This window comes from Oncorhynchus clarkii, unplaced genomic scaffold (assembly GCF_045791955.1).
Source record: "Oncorhynchus clarkii lewisi isolate Uvic-CL-2024 unplaced genomic scaffold, UVic_Ocla_1.0 unplaced_contig_1723_pilon_pilon, whole genome shotgun sequence".
Lineage (NCBI taxonomy): Eukaryota > Metazoa > Chordata > Actinopteri > Salmoniformes > Salmonidae > Oncorhynchus > Oncorhynchus clarkii.
In genome coordinates, this window is record NW_027260956.1 from 426,091 (window position 1) to 440,000 (window position 13,910).

The following is a 13,910-nucleotide window of genomic DNA, read 5'->3' on the forward strand; positions in this document are numbered from 1 at the left end:
ATGGGCCCAGCACGCTTCCGCTGCGCCACTCTGCTCTCAGCCACTTCAGAAAAGACTAGACCTCAAAATCTTTGGCTTAGGAGTCCAGTATCTTAGGCCACTGGGATACTGTGTAAACAGTATGACCTATACGAACTGTTGGAAGAGGTAAAAAAATATATATAATGGCACTGAGACATGCCCATGAAACGACACATTTTTAAAAAATGTTGTTCGCACTTAAAATAAACTGTTTAGCAGAGGATGTTTCGATCCATCGACTTCTGGGTTATGGGCCCAGCACGCTTCCGCTGCGCCACTCTGCTCTCAGCCACTTCAGAAAAGACTAGAACTCACAATCCATGGCTTAGGAGTCCAGTATCTTAGGCCACTGGGATACTGTGTAAACAGTATGACCTATACGAACTGTTGGAAGAGGTAAAAAAAAATTATAATGGCACTGAGACATTATGCCCATGAAACGACACATTTTTTAAAAATGTTGTTCGCACTTAAAATGAACTGTTTAGCAGAGGATGGTTTCGATCCATCAACCTCTGGGTTATGGGCCAAGCACGCTTCCGCTGCTCCACTCTGCTCTCAGCAACTTCACAAAAGACTAGAACTCACAATCCATGGCTTAGGAGTCCAGTATCTTAGGCCACTGGGATACTGTGTAAACAGTATGACCTATACGAACTGTTGGAAGAGGTAAAAAAAAAAATATAATGGCACTGAGACATGCCCATGAAACGACACATTTTTTTAAAATGTTGGTCGCACTTAAAATGAACTGTTTAGCAGAGGATGGTTTCGATCCATCAACCTCTGGGTTATGGGCCAAGCACGCTTCCACTGCTCCACTCTGCTCTCAGCCATTTCAGAAAAGACTAGAACTCACAATCCATGGCTTAGGAGTCCAGTATCTTAGGCCACTGGGATACTGTGTAAACAGTATGACCTATACGAACTGTTGGAAGAGGTAAAAAAAAATGTATAATGGCACTGAGACATTATGCCCATGAAACGACACATTTTTTAAAAATGTTGTTCGCACTTAAAATAAACTGTTTAGCAGAGGATGGTTTCGATCCATCGACCTCTGGGTTATGGGCCCAGCACGCTTCCGCTGCGCCACTCTGCTCTCAGCCACTTCAGAAAAGACTAGAACTCAAAATCTTTGGCTTAGGAGTCCAGTATCTTAGGCCACTGGGATACTGTGTAAACAGTATGACCTATACGAACTGTTGGAAGAGGTAAAAAAATATATATAATGGCACTGAGAAATGCCCATGAAACGACACATTTTTAAAAAATGTTGTTCGCACTTAAAATAAACTGTTTAGCAGAGGATGTTTCGATCCATCGACTTCTGGGTTATGGGCCCAGCACGCTTCCGCTGCGCCACTCTGCTCTCAGCCACTTCAGAAAAGACTAGAACTCACAATCCATGGCTTAGGAGTCCAGTATCTTAGGCCACTGGGATACTGTGTAAACAGTATGACCTATACGAACTGTTGGAAGAGGTAAAAAAAAATTATAATGGCACTGAGACATTATGCCCATGAAACGACATATTTTTAAAAAATGTTGTTCGCACTTAAAATAAACTGTTTAGCAGAGGATGGTTTCGATCCATCGACCTCTGGGTTATGGGCCCAGCACGCTTCCGCTGCTTCACTCTGCTCTCATCCCCTTCAGAAAATACTAGAACTCACAATCCATTGCTTAGGAGTCCAGTGTCTGAGGCCACTGGGATACTGTGTAAACAGTATGACCTATACGAACTGTTGGAAGAGGTAAAAAAAAAAATTATAATGGCACTGAGACATGCCCATGAAACGACACATTTTAAAAAAATGTTGTTCGCACTTAAAATAAACTGTTTAGCAGAGGATGTTTCGATCCATCGACTTCTGGGTTATGGGCCCAGCACGCTTCCGCTGCGCCACTCTGCTCTCAGCCACTTCAGAAAAGACTAGAACTCACAATCCATGGCTTAGGAGTCCAGTATCTTAGGCCACTGGGATACTGTGTAAACAGTATGACCTATACGAACTGTTGGAAGAGGTAAAAAAAAATTATAATGGCACTGAGACATTATGCCCATGAAACGACATATTTTTTAAAAATGTTGTTCGCACTTAAAATAAACTGTTTAGCAGAGGATGGTTTCGATCCATCGACTTCTGGGTTATGGGCCCAGCACGCTTCCGCTGCTTCACTCTGCTCTCATCCCCTTCAGAAAATACTAGAACTCACAATCCATTGCTTAGGAGTCCAGTGTCTGAGGCCACTGGGATACTGTGTAAACAGTATGACCTATACGAACTGTTGGAAGAGGTAAAAAAAAATGTATAATGGCACTGAGACATTATGCCCATGAAACGACACATTTTTTAAAAATGTTGTTCGCACTTAAAATAAACTGTTTAGCAGAGGATGGTTTAGATCCATCGACCTTTGGGTTATGGGCCCAGCACGCTTCCGCTGCGCCACTCTGCTCTCAGCCACTTCAGAAAAGACTAGAACTCAAAATCTTTGGCTTAGGAGTCCAGTATCTTAGGCCACTGGGATACTGTGTAAACAGTATGACCTATACGAACTGTTGGAAGAGGTAAAAAAATATATATAATGGCACTGAGACATGCCCATGAAACGACACATTTTTAAAAAATGTTGTTCGCACTTAAAATAAACTGTTTAGCAGAGGATGTTTCGATCCATCGACTTCTGGGTTATGGGCCCAGCACGCTTCCGCTGCGCCACTCTGCTCTCAGCCACTTCAGAAAAGACTAGAACTCACAATCCATGGCTTAGGAGTCCAGTATCTTAGGCCACTGGGATACTGTGTAAACAGTATGACCTATACGAACTGTTGGAAGAGGTAAAAAAAAATTATAATGGCACTGAGACATTATGCCCATGAAACGACATATTTTTAAAAAATGTTGTTCGCACTTAAAATAAACTGTTTAGCAGAGGATGGTTTCGATCCATCGACCTCTGGGTTATGGGCCCAGCACGCTTCCGCTGCTTCACTCTGCTCTCATCCCCTTCAGAAAATACTAGAACTCACAATCCATTGCTTAGGAGTCCAGTGTCTGAGGCCACTGGGATACTGTGTAAACAGTATGACCTATACGAACTGTTGGAAGAGGTAAAAAAAAAAATTATAATGGCACTGAGACATGCCCATGAAACGACACATTTTAAAAAAATGTTGTTCGCACTTAAAATAAACTGTTTAGCAGAGGATGTTTCGATCCATCGACTTCTGGGTTATGGGCCCAGCACGCTTCCGCTGCGCCACTCTGCTCTCAGCCACTTCAGAAAAGACTAGAACTCACAATCCATGGCTTAGGAGTCCAGTATCTTAGGCCACTGGGATACTGTGTAAACAGTATGACCTATACGAACTGTTGGAAGAGGTAAAAAAAAATTATAATGGCACTGAGACATTATGCCCATGAAACGACATATTTTTTAAAAATGTTGTTCGCACTTAAAATAAACTGTTTAGCAGAGGATGGTTTCGATCCATCGACTTCTGGGTTATGGGCCCAGCACGCTTCCGCTGCTTCACTCTGCTCTCATCCCCTTCAGAAAATACTAGAACTCACAATCCATTGCTTAGGAGTCCAGTGTCTGAGGCCACTGGGATACTGTGTAAACAGTATGACCTATACGAACTGTTGGAAGAGGTAAAAAAAAAAATTATAATGGCACTGAGACATGCCCATGAAACGACACATTTTTTAAAAATGTTGTTCGCACTTAAAATTAACTGTTTAGCAGAGAATGGTTTCGATCCATCGACCTCTGGGTTATGGGCCCAGCACGCTTCCGCTGCGCCACTCTGCTCTCAGCCAATTCAGAAAAGACTAGAACTCACAATCCATGGCTTAGGAGTCCAGTATCTTAGGCCACTGGGATACTGTGTAAACAGTATGACCTATACGAACTGTTGGAAGAGGTAAAAAAAAATGTATAATGGCACTGAGACATTATGCCCATGAAACGACATATTTTTTAAAAATGTTGTTCGCACTTAAAATAAACTGTTTAGCAGAGGATGGTTTCGATCCATCGACCTCTGGGTTATGGGCCCAGCACGCTTCCGCTGCGCCACTCTGCTCTCAGCCACTTCAGAAAAGACTAGACCTCAAAATCTTTGGCTTAGGAGTCCAGTATCTTAGGCCACTGGGATACTGTGTAAACAGTATGACCTATACGAACTGTTGGAAGAGGTAAAAAAATATATATAATGGCACTGAGACATGCCCATGAAACGACACATTTAAAAAAAATGTTGTTCGCACTTAAAATAAACTGTTTAGCAGAGGATGGTTTCGATCCATCGACTTCTGGGTTATGGGCCCAGCACGCTTCCGCTGCGCCACTCTGCTCTCAGCCACTTCAGAAAAGACTAGAACTCACAATCCATGGCTTAGGAGTCCAGTATCTTAGGCCACTGGGATACTGTGTAAACAGTATGACCTATACGAACTGTTGGAAGAGGTAAAAAAATATATATAATGGCACTGAGACATGCCCATGAAACGACACATTTTTAAAAAATGTTGTTCGCACTTAAAATAAACTGTTTAGCAGAGGATGTTTCGATCCATCGACTTCTGGGTTATGGGCCCAGCACGCTTCCGCTGCGCCACTCTGCTCTCAGCCACTTCAGAAAAGACTAGAACTCACAATCCATGGCTTAGGAGTCCAGTATCTTAGGCCACTGGGATACTGTGTAAACAGTATGACCTATACGAACTGTTGGAAGAGGTAAAAAAAAATGTATAATGGCACTGAGACATTATGCCCATGAAACGACACATTTTTTAAAAATGTTGTTCGCACTTAAAATAAACTGTTTAGCAGAGGATGGTTTCGATCCATCGACCTCTGGGTTATGGGCCCAGCACGCTTCCGCTGCGCCACTCTGCTCTCAGCCACTTCAGAAAAGACTAGAACTCAAAATCTTTGGCTTAGGAGTCCAGTATCTTAGGCCACTGGGATACTGTGTAAACAGTATGACCTATACGAACTGTTGGAAGAGGTAAAAAAATATATATAATGGCACTGAGACATGCCCATGAAACGACACATTTTAAAAAAATGTTGTTCGCACTTAAAATAAACTGTTTAGCAGAGGATGTTTCGATCCATCGACTTCTGGGTTATGGGCCCAGCACGCTTCCGCTGTGCCACTCTGCTCTCAGCCACTTCAGAAAAGACTAGAACTCACAATCCATGGCTTAGGAGTCCAGTATCTTAGGCCACTGGGATACTGTGTAAACAGTATGACCTATACTAACTGTTGGAAGAGGTAAAAAAAAAATTATAATGGCACTGAGACATGCCCATGAAACGACACATTTTTTAAAAATGTTGTTCGCACTTAAAATGAACTGTTTAGCAGAGTATGGTTTCGATCCATCAACCTCTGGGTTATGGGCCAAGCACGCTTCCGCTGCTCAACTCTGCTCTCAGCCACTTCAGAAAAGACTAGAACTCACAATCCATGGCTTAGGAGTCCAGTATCTTAGGCCACTGGGATACTGTGTAAACAGTATGACCTATACGAACTGTTGGAAGAGGTAAAAAAATATATATAATGGCACTAAGACATGCCCATGAAACGACACATTTTAAAAAAATGTTGTTCGCACTTAAAATTAACTGTTTAGCAGAGAATGGTTTCGATCCATCGACCTCTGGGTTATGGGCCCAGCACGCTTCCGCTGCTCCACTCTGCTCTCAGCCAATTCAGAAAAGACTAGAACTCACAATCCATGGCTTAGGAGTCCAGTATCTTAGGCCACTGGGATACTGTGTAAACAGTATGACCTATACGAACTGTTGGAAGAGGTAAAAAAAAATGTATAATGGCACTGAGACATTATGCCCATGAAACGACACATTTTTTAAAAATGTTGTTCGCACTTAAAATAAACTGTTTAGCAGAGGATGGTTTCGATCCATCGACCTCTGGGTTATGGGCCCAGCACGCTTCCGCTGCGCCACTCTGCTCTCAGCCACTTCAGAAAAGACTAGACCTCAAAATCTTTGGCTTAGGAGTCCAGTATCTTAGGCCACTGGGATACTGTGTAAACAGTATGACCTATACGAACTGTTGGAAGAGGTAAAAAAATATATATAATGGCACTGAGACATGCCCATGAAACGACACATTTTAAAAAAATGTTGTTCGCACTTAAAATAAACTGTTTAGCAGAGGATGTTTCGATCCATCGACTTCTGGGTTATGGGCCCAGCACGCTTCCGCTGCGCCACTCTGCTCTCAGCCACTTCAGAAAAGACTAGAACTCACAATCCATGGCTTAGGAGTCCAGTATCTTAGGCCACTGGGATACTGTGTAAACAGTATGACCTATACGAACTGTTGGAAGAGGTAAAAAAAAATTATAATGGCACTGAGACATTATGCCCATGAAACGACACATTTTTTAAAAATGTTGTTCGCACTTAAAATGAACTGTTTAGCAGAGGATGGTTTCGATCCATCAACCTCTGGGTTATGGGCCAAGCACGCTTCCGCTGCTCCACTCTGCTCTCAGCAACTTCACAAAAGACTAGAACTCACAATCCATGGCTTAGGAGTCCAGTATCTTAGGCCACTGGGATACTGTGTAAACAGTATGACCTATACGAACTGTTGGAAGAGGTAAAAAAAAAATTATAATGGCACTGAGACATGCCCATGAAACGACACATTTTTTAAAAATGTTGTTCGCACTTAAAATTAACTGTTTAGCAGAGAATGGTTTCGATCCATCGACCTCTGGGTTATGGGCCCAGCACGCTTCCGCTGCTCCACTCTGCTCTCAGCCAATTCAGAAAAGACTAGAACTCACAATCCATGGCTTAGGAGTCCAGTATCTTAGGCCACTGGGATACTGTGTAAACAGTATGACCTATACGAACTGTTGGAAGAGGTAAAAAAAAATGTATAATGGCACTGAGACATTATGCCCATGAAACGACACATTTTTTAAAAATGTTGTTCGCACTTAAAATAAACTGTTTAGCAGAGGATGGTTTCGATCCATCGACCTCTGGGTTATGGGCCCAGCACGCTTCCGCTGCGCCACTCTGCTCTCAGCCACTTCAGAAAAGACTAGACCTCAAAATCTTTGGCTTAGGAGTCCAGTATCTTAGGCCACTGGGATACTGTGTAAACAGTATGACCTATACGAACTGTTGGAAGAGGTAAAAAAATATATATAATGGCACTGAGACATGCCCATGAAACGACACATTTTTAAAAAATGTTGTTCGCACTTAAAATAAACTGTTTAGCAGAGGATGTTTCGATCCATCGACTTCTGGGTTATGGGCCCAGCACGCTTCCGCTGCGCCACTCTGCTCTCAGCCACTTCAGAAAAGACTAGAACTCACAATCCATGGCTTAGGAGTCCAGTATCTTAGGCCACTGGGATACTGTGTAAACAGTATGACCTATACGAACTGTTGGAAGAGGTAAAAAAAAATTATAATGGCACTGAGACATTATGCCCATGAAACGACACATTTTTTAAAAATGTTGTTCGCACTTAAAATGAACTGTTTAGCAGAGGATGGTTTCGATCCATCAACCTCTGGGTTATGGGCCAAGCACGCTTCCGCTGCTCCACTCTGCTCTCAGCAACTTCACAAAAGACTAGAACTCACAATCCATGGCTTAGGAGTCCAGTATCTTAGGCCACTGGGATACTGTGTAAACAGTATGACCTATACGAACTGTTGGAAGAGGTAAAAAAAAAAATATAATGGCACTGAGACATGCCCATGAAACGACACATTTTTTTAAAATGTTGGTCGCACTTAAAATGAACTGTTTAGCAGAGGATGGTTTCGATCCATCAACCTCTGGGTTATGGGCCAAGCACGCTTCCACTGCTCCACTCTGCTCTCAGCCATTTCAGAAAAGACTAGAACTCACAATCCATGGCTTAGGAGTCCAGTATCTTAGGCCACTGGGATACTGTGTAAACAGTATGACCTATACGAACTGTTGGAAGAGGTAAAAAAAAATGTATAATGGCACTGAGACATTATGCCCATGAAACGACACATTTTTTAAAAATGTTGTTCGCACTTAAAATAAACTGTTTAGCAGAGGATGGTTTCGATCCATCGACCTCTGGGTTATGGGCCCAGCACGCTTCCGCTGCGCCACTCTGCTCTCAGCCACTTCAGAAAAGACTAGAACTCAAAATCTTTGGCTTAGGAGTCCAGTATCTTAGGCCACTGGGATACTGTGTAAACAGTATGACCTATACGAACTGTTGGAAGAGGTAAAAAAATATATATAATGGCACTGAGACATGCCCATGAAACGACACATTTAAAAAAAATGTTGTTCGCACTTAAAATAAACTGTTTAGCAGAGGATGTTTCGATCCATCGACTTCTGGGTTATGGGCCCAGCACGCTTCCGCTGCGCCACTCTGCTCTCAGCCACTTCAGAAAAGACTAGAACTCAAAATCTTTGGCTTAGGAGTCCAGTATCTTAGGCCACTGGGATACTGTGTAAACAGTATGACCTATACGAACTGTTGGAAGAGGTAAAAAAATATATATAATGGCACTGAGACATGCCCATGAAACGACACATTTTTAAAAAATGTTGTTCGCACTTAAAATAAACTGTTTAGCAGAGGATGTTTCGATCCATCGACTTCTGGGTTATGGGCCCAGCACGCTTCCGCTGCGCCACTCTGCTCTCAGCCACTTCAGAAAAGACTAGAACTCACAATCCATGGCTTAGGAGTCCAGTATCTTAGGCCACTGGGATACTGTGTAAACAGTATGACCTATACGAACTGTTGGAAGAGGTAAAAAAAAATTATAATGGCACTGAGACATTATGCCCATGAAACGACATATTTTTAAAAAATGTTGTTCGCACTTAAAATAAACTGTTTAGCAGAGGATGGTTTCGATCCATCGACCTCTGGGTTATGGGCCCAGCACGCTTCCGCTGCTTCACTCTGCTCTCATCCCCTTCAGAAAATACTAGAACTCACAATCCATTGCTTAGGAGTCCAGTGTCTGAGGCCACTGGGATACTGTGTAAACAGTATGACCTATACGAACTGTTGGAAGAGGTAAAAAAAAAAATTATAATGGCACTGAGACATGCCCATGAAACGACACATTTTAAAAAAATGTTGTTCGCACTTAAAATAAACTGTTTAGCAGAGGATGTTTCGATCCATCGACTTCTGGGTTATGGGCCCAGCACGCTTCCGCTGCGCCACTCTGCTCTCAGCCACTTCAGAAAAGACTAGAACTCACAATCCATGGCTTAGGAGTCCAGTATCTTAGGCCACTGGGATACTGTGTAAACAGTATGACCTATACGAACTGTTGGAAGAGGTAAAAAAAAATTATAATGGCACTGAGACATTATGCCCATGAAACGACATATTTTTTAAAAATGTTGTTCGCACTTAAAATAAACTGTTTAGCAGAGGATGGTTTCGATCCATCGACTTCTGGGTTATGGGCCCAGCACGCTTCCGCTGCTTCACTCTGCTCTCATCCCCTTCAGAAAATACTAGAACTCACAATCCATTGCTTAGGAGTCCAGTGTCTGAGGCCACTGGGATACTGTGTAAACAGTATGACCTATACGAACTGTTGGAAGAGGTAAAAAAAAAAATTATAATGGCACTGAGACATGCCCATGAAACGACACATTTTTTAAAAATGTTGTTCGCACTTAAAATTAACTGTTTAGCAGAGAATGGTTTCGATCCATCGACCTCTGGGTTATGGGCCCAGCACGCTTCCGCTGCGCCACTCTGCTCTCAGCCAATTCAGAAGAGACTAGAACTCACAATCCATGGCTTAGGAGTCCAGTATCTTAGGCCACTGGGATACTGTGTAAACAGTATGACCTATACGAACTGTTGGAAGAGGTAAAAAAAAATGTATAATGGCACTGAGACATTATGCCCATGAAACGACATATTTTTTAAAAATGTTGTTCGCACTTAAAATAAACTGTTTAGCAGAGGATGGTTTCGATCCATCGACCTCTGGGTTATGGGCCCAGCACGCTTCCGCTGCGCCACTCTGCTCTCAGCCACTTCAGAAAAGACTAGACCTCAAAATCTTTGGCTTAGGAGTCCAGTATCTTAGGCCACTGGGATACTGTGTAAACAGTATGACCTATACGAACTGTTGGAAGAGGTAAAAAAATATATATAATGGCACTGAGACATGCCCATGAAACGACACATTTTAAAAAAATGTTGTTCGCACTTAAAATAAACTGTTTAGCAGAGGATGTTTCGATCCATCGACTTCTGGGTTATGGGCCCAGCACGCTTCCGCTGCGCCACTCTGCTCTCAGCCACTTCAGAAAAGACTAGAACTCACAATCCATGGCTTAGGAGTCCAGTATCTTAGGCCACTGGGATACTGTGTAAACAGTATGACCTATACGAACTGTTGGAAGAGGTAAAAAAAAATTATAATGGCACTGAGACATTATGCCCATGAAACGACATATTTTTTAAAAATGTTGTTCGCACTTAAAATAAACTGTTTAGCAGAGGATGGTTTCGATCCATCGACCTCTGGGTTATGGGCCCAGCACGCTTCCGCTGCGCCACTCTGCTTCCATCCACCCCAGATGGGACTTGAACCCACAATCCCTGGCTTAGGAGGCCAGTGCCTTATCCATTAGGCCACTGGGGCACTGTCTACCTTTTGCAAATAGTACAAACTGATACAAGCAGTAAAAACAATGTGTACTGGATAGCACTGAGACATGCAAATGAAATTTAGCTTTCTAATTTCTGTTTGCGTTTCATTTTTGAAAATAATCTGTTTAGCAGAGGATGGTTTCGATCCATCGACCTCTGCGTTATGGACCCTGCACGCTTCCGCTGCGCCACTCTGCTCTCAGCCACTTCAGAAATGACTAGAACTCAAAATCTTTGGCTTAGGAGTCCAGTGTCTTAGGCCACTGGGATACTGTGTAAACAGTATGACCTATACGAACTTTTGGAAGAGGTAAAAAAATATATATAATGGCACTGAGACATGCCCATGAAACGACACATTTTTAAAAAATGTTGTTCGCACTTAAAATAAACTGTTTAGCAGAGGTTAGTTTCGATCCATCGACCTCTGGGTTTTGGGCCCAGCACGCTTCCGCTGCGCCACTCTGCTCTCATCACCTTCAGAAAAGACTAGAACTCACAATCCATGGCTTAGGAGTCCAGTATCTTAGGCCACTGGGATACTGTGTAAACAGTATGACCTATACGAACTGTTGGAAGAGGCAAAAAAATATATATAATGGCACTGAGACATTATGCCCATGAAACGACACATTTTTTTAAAATGTTGTTCGCACTTAAAATAAACTGTTTAGCAGAGGATGGTTTCGATCCATCGACCTCTGGGTTATGGGCCCAGCACGCTTCCGCTGCGCCACTCTGCTCTCAGCCACATCAGAAAAGACTAGAACTCACAATCCATGGCTTAGGAGTCCAGTATCTTAGGCCACTGGGATACTGTGTAAACAGTATGACCTATACGAACTGTTGGAAGAGGTAAAAAAAAAATTATAATAGCACTGAGACATGCCCATGAAACGACACATTTTTTAAAAATGTTGTTCGCACTTAAAATGAACTGTTTAGCAGAGGATGGTTTCGATCCATCAACCTCTGGGTTATGGGCCAAGCACGCTTCCGCTGCTCCACTCTGCTCTCAGCCACTTCAGAAAAGACTAGAACTCACAATCCATTGCTTAGGAGTCCAGTGTCTTAGGCCACTGGGATACTGTGTAAACAGTATGACCTATACGAACTGTTGGAAGAGGTAAAAAAATATATATAATGGCACAAAGACATGCCAAAGAAAAGACACATTTTTAAAAAATGTTGTTCGCACTTAAAATAAACTGTTTAGCAGAGGATGTTTCGATCCATCGACTTCTGGGTTATGGGCCCAGCACGCTTCCGCTGCTTCACTCTGCTCTCATCCCCTTCAGAAAATACTAGAACTCACAATCCATTGCTTAGGAGTCCAGTGTCTTAGGCCACTGGGATACTGTGTAAACAGTATGACCTATACGAACTGTTGGAAGAGGTAAAAAAAAAAATTATAATGGCACTGAGACATGCCCATGAAACGACACATTTTTTAAAAATGTTGTTCGCACTTAAAATTAACTGTTTAGCAGAGAATGGTTTCGATCCATCGACCTCTGGGTTATGGGCCCAGCACGCTTCCGCTGCGCCACTCTGCTCTCAGCCAATTCAGAAAAGACTAGAACTCACAATCCATGGCTTAGGAGTCCAGTATCTTAGGCCACTGGGATACTGTGTAAACAGTATGACCTATACTAACTGTTGGAAGAGGTAAAAAAAAAATTATAATGGCACTGAGACATGCCCATGAAACGACACATTTTTAAAAAATGTTGTTCGCACTTAAAATAAACTGTTTAGCAGAGGATGTTTCGATCCATCGACTTCTGGGTTATAGCACGCTTCCGCTGCGCCACTCTGCTTCCATCCACCCCAGATGGGACCCACAATCCCTGGCTTAGGAGGCCAGTGCCTTATCCATTAGGCCACTGGGGCACTGTCTACCTTTTGCAAATAGTACGAACTGATACAAGCAGTAAAAACAATGTGTACTGGATAGCACTGAGACACGCAAATGAAATTTAGCTTTCTAATTTCTGTTTGCGTTTCATTTTTGAAAATAATCTGTTTAGCAGAGGATGGTTTCGATCCATCGACCTCTGCGTTATGGACCCTGCACGCTTCCGCTGCGCCACTCTGCTCTCAGCCACTTCAGAAATGACTAGAACTCAAAATCTTTGGCTTAGGAGTCCAGTGTCTTAGGCCACTGGGATACTGTGTAAACAGTATGACCTATACGAACTTTTGGAAGAGGTAAAAAAATATATATAATGGCACTGAGACATGCCCATGAAACGACACATTTTTAAAAAATGTTGTTCGCACTTAAAATAAACTGTTTAGCAGAGGTTGGTTTCGATCCATCGACCTCTGGGTTTTGGGCCCAGCACGCTTCCGCTGCGCCACTCTGCTCTCATCACCTTCAGAAAAGACTAGAACTCACAATCCATGGCTTAGGAGTCCAGTATCTTAGGCCACTGGGATACTGTGTAAACAGTATGACCTATACGAACTGTTGGAAGAGGCAAAAAAAAAATTATAATGGCACTGAGACATTATGCCCATGAAACGACACATTTTTTTAAAATGTTGTTCGCACTTAAAATAAACTGTTTAGCAGAGGATGGTTTCGATCCATCGACCTCTGGGTTATGGGCCCAGCACGCTTCCGCTGCGCCACTCTGCTCTCAGCCACATCAGAAAAGACTAGAACTCACAATCCATGGCTTAGGAGTCCAGTATCTTAGGCCACTGGGATACTGTGTAAACAGTATGACCTATACGAACTGTTGGAAGAGGTAAAAAAAAAATTATAATAGCACTGAGACATGCCCATGAAACGACACATTTTTTAAAAATGTTGTTCGCACTTAAAATGAACTGTTTAGCAGAGGATGGTTTCAATCCATCAACCTCTGGGTTATGGGCCAAGCACGCTTCCGCTGCTCCACTCTGCTCTCATCCACTTCAGAAAAGACTAGAACTCACAATCCATTGCTTAGGAGTCCAGTGTCTTAGGCCACTGGGATACTGTGTAAACAGTATGACCTATACGAACTGTTGGAAGAGGTAAAAAAATATATATAATGGCACAAAGACATGCCAAAGAAAAGACACATTTTTAAAAAATGTTGTTCGCACTTAAAATAAACTGTTTAGCAGAGGATGTTTCGATCCATCGACTTCTGGGTTATGGGCCCAGCACGCTTCCGCTGCTTCACTCTG

At 42.7% G+C, this 13,910-nt stretch overlaps 1 non-coding gene across 1 annotated transcript; it reads right to left on the bottom strand.

Moving 5' to 3' along the window:
- Positions 1–10,646: 10,646 nt before the first annotated feature.
- Positions 10,647–10,719, bottom strand: trnar-ccu (transfer RNA arginine (anticodon CCU)). The gene has a single exon. It is a non-coding gene; the product is annotated as a tRNA-Arg (tRNA).
- Between the last annotated feature and the right edge of the window lie 3,191 nt (positions 10,720–13,910).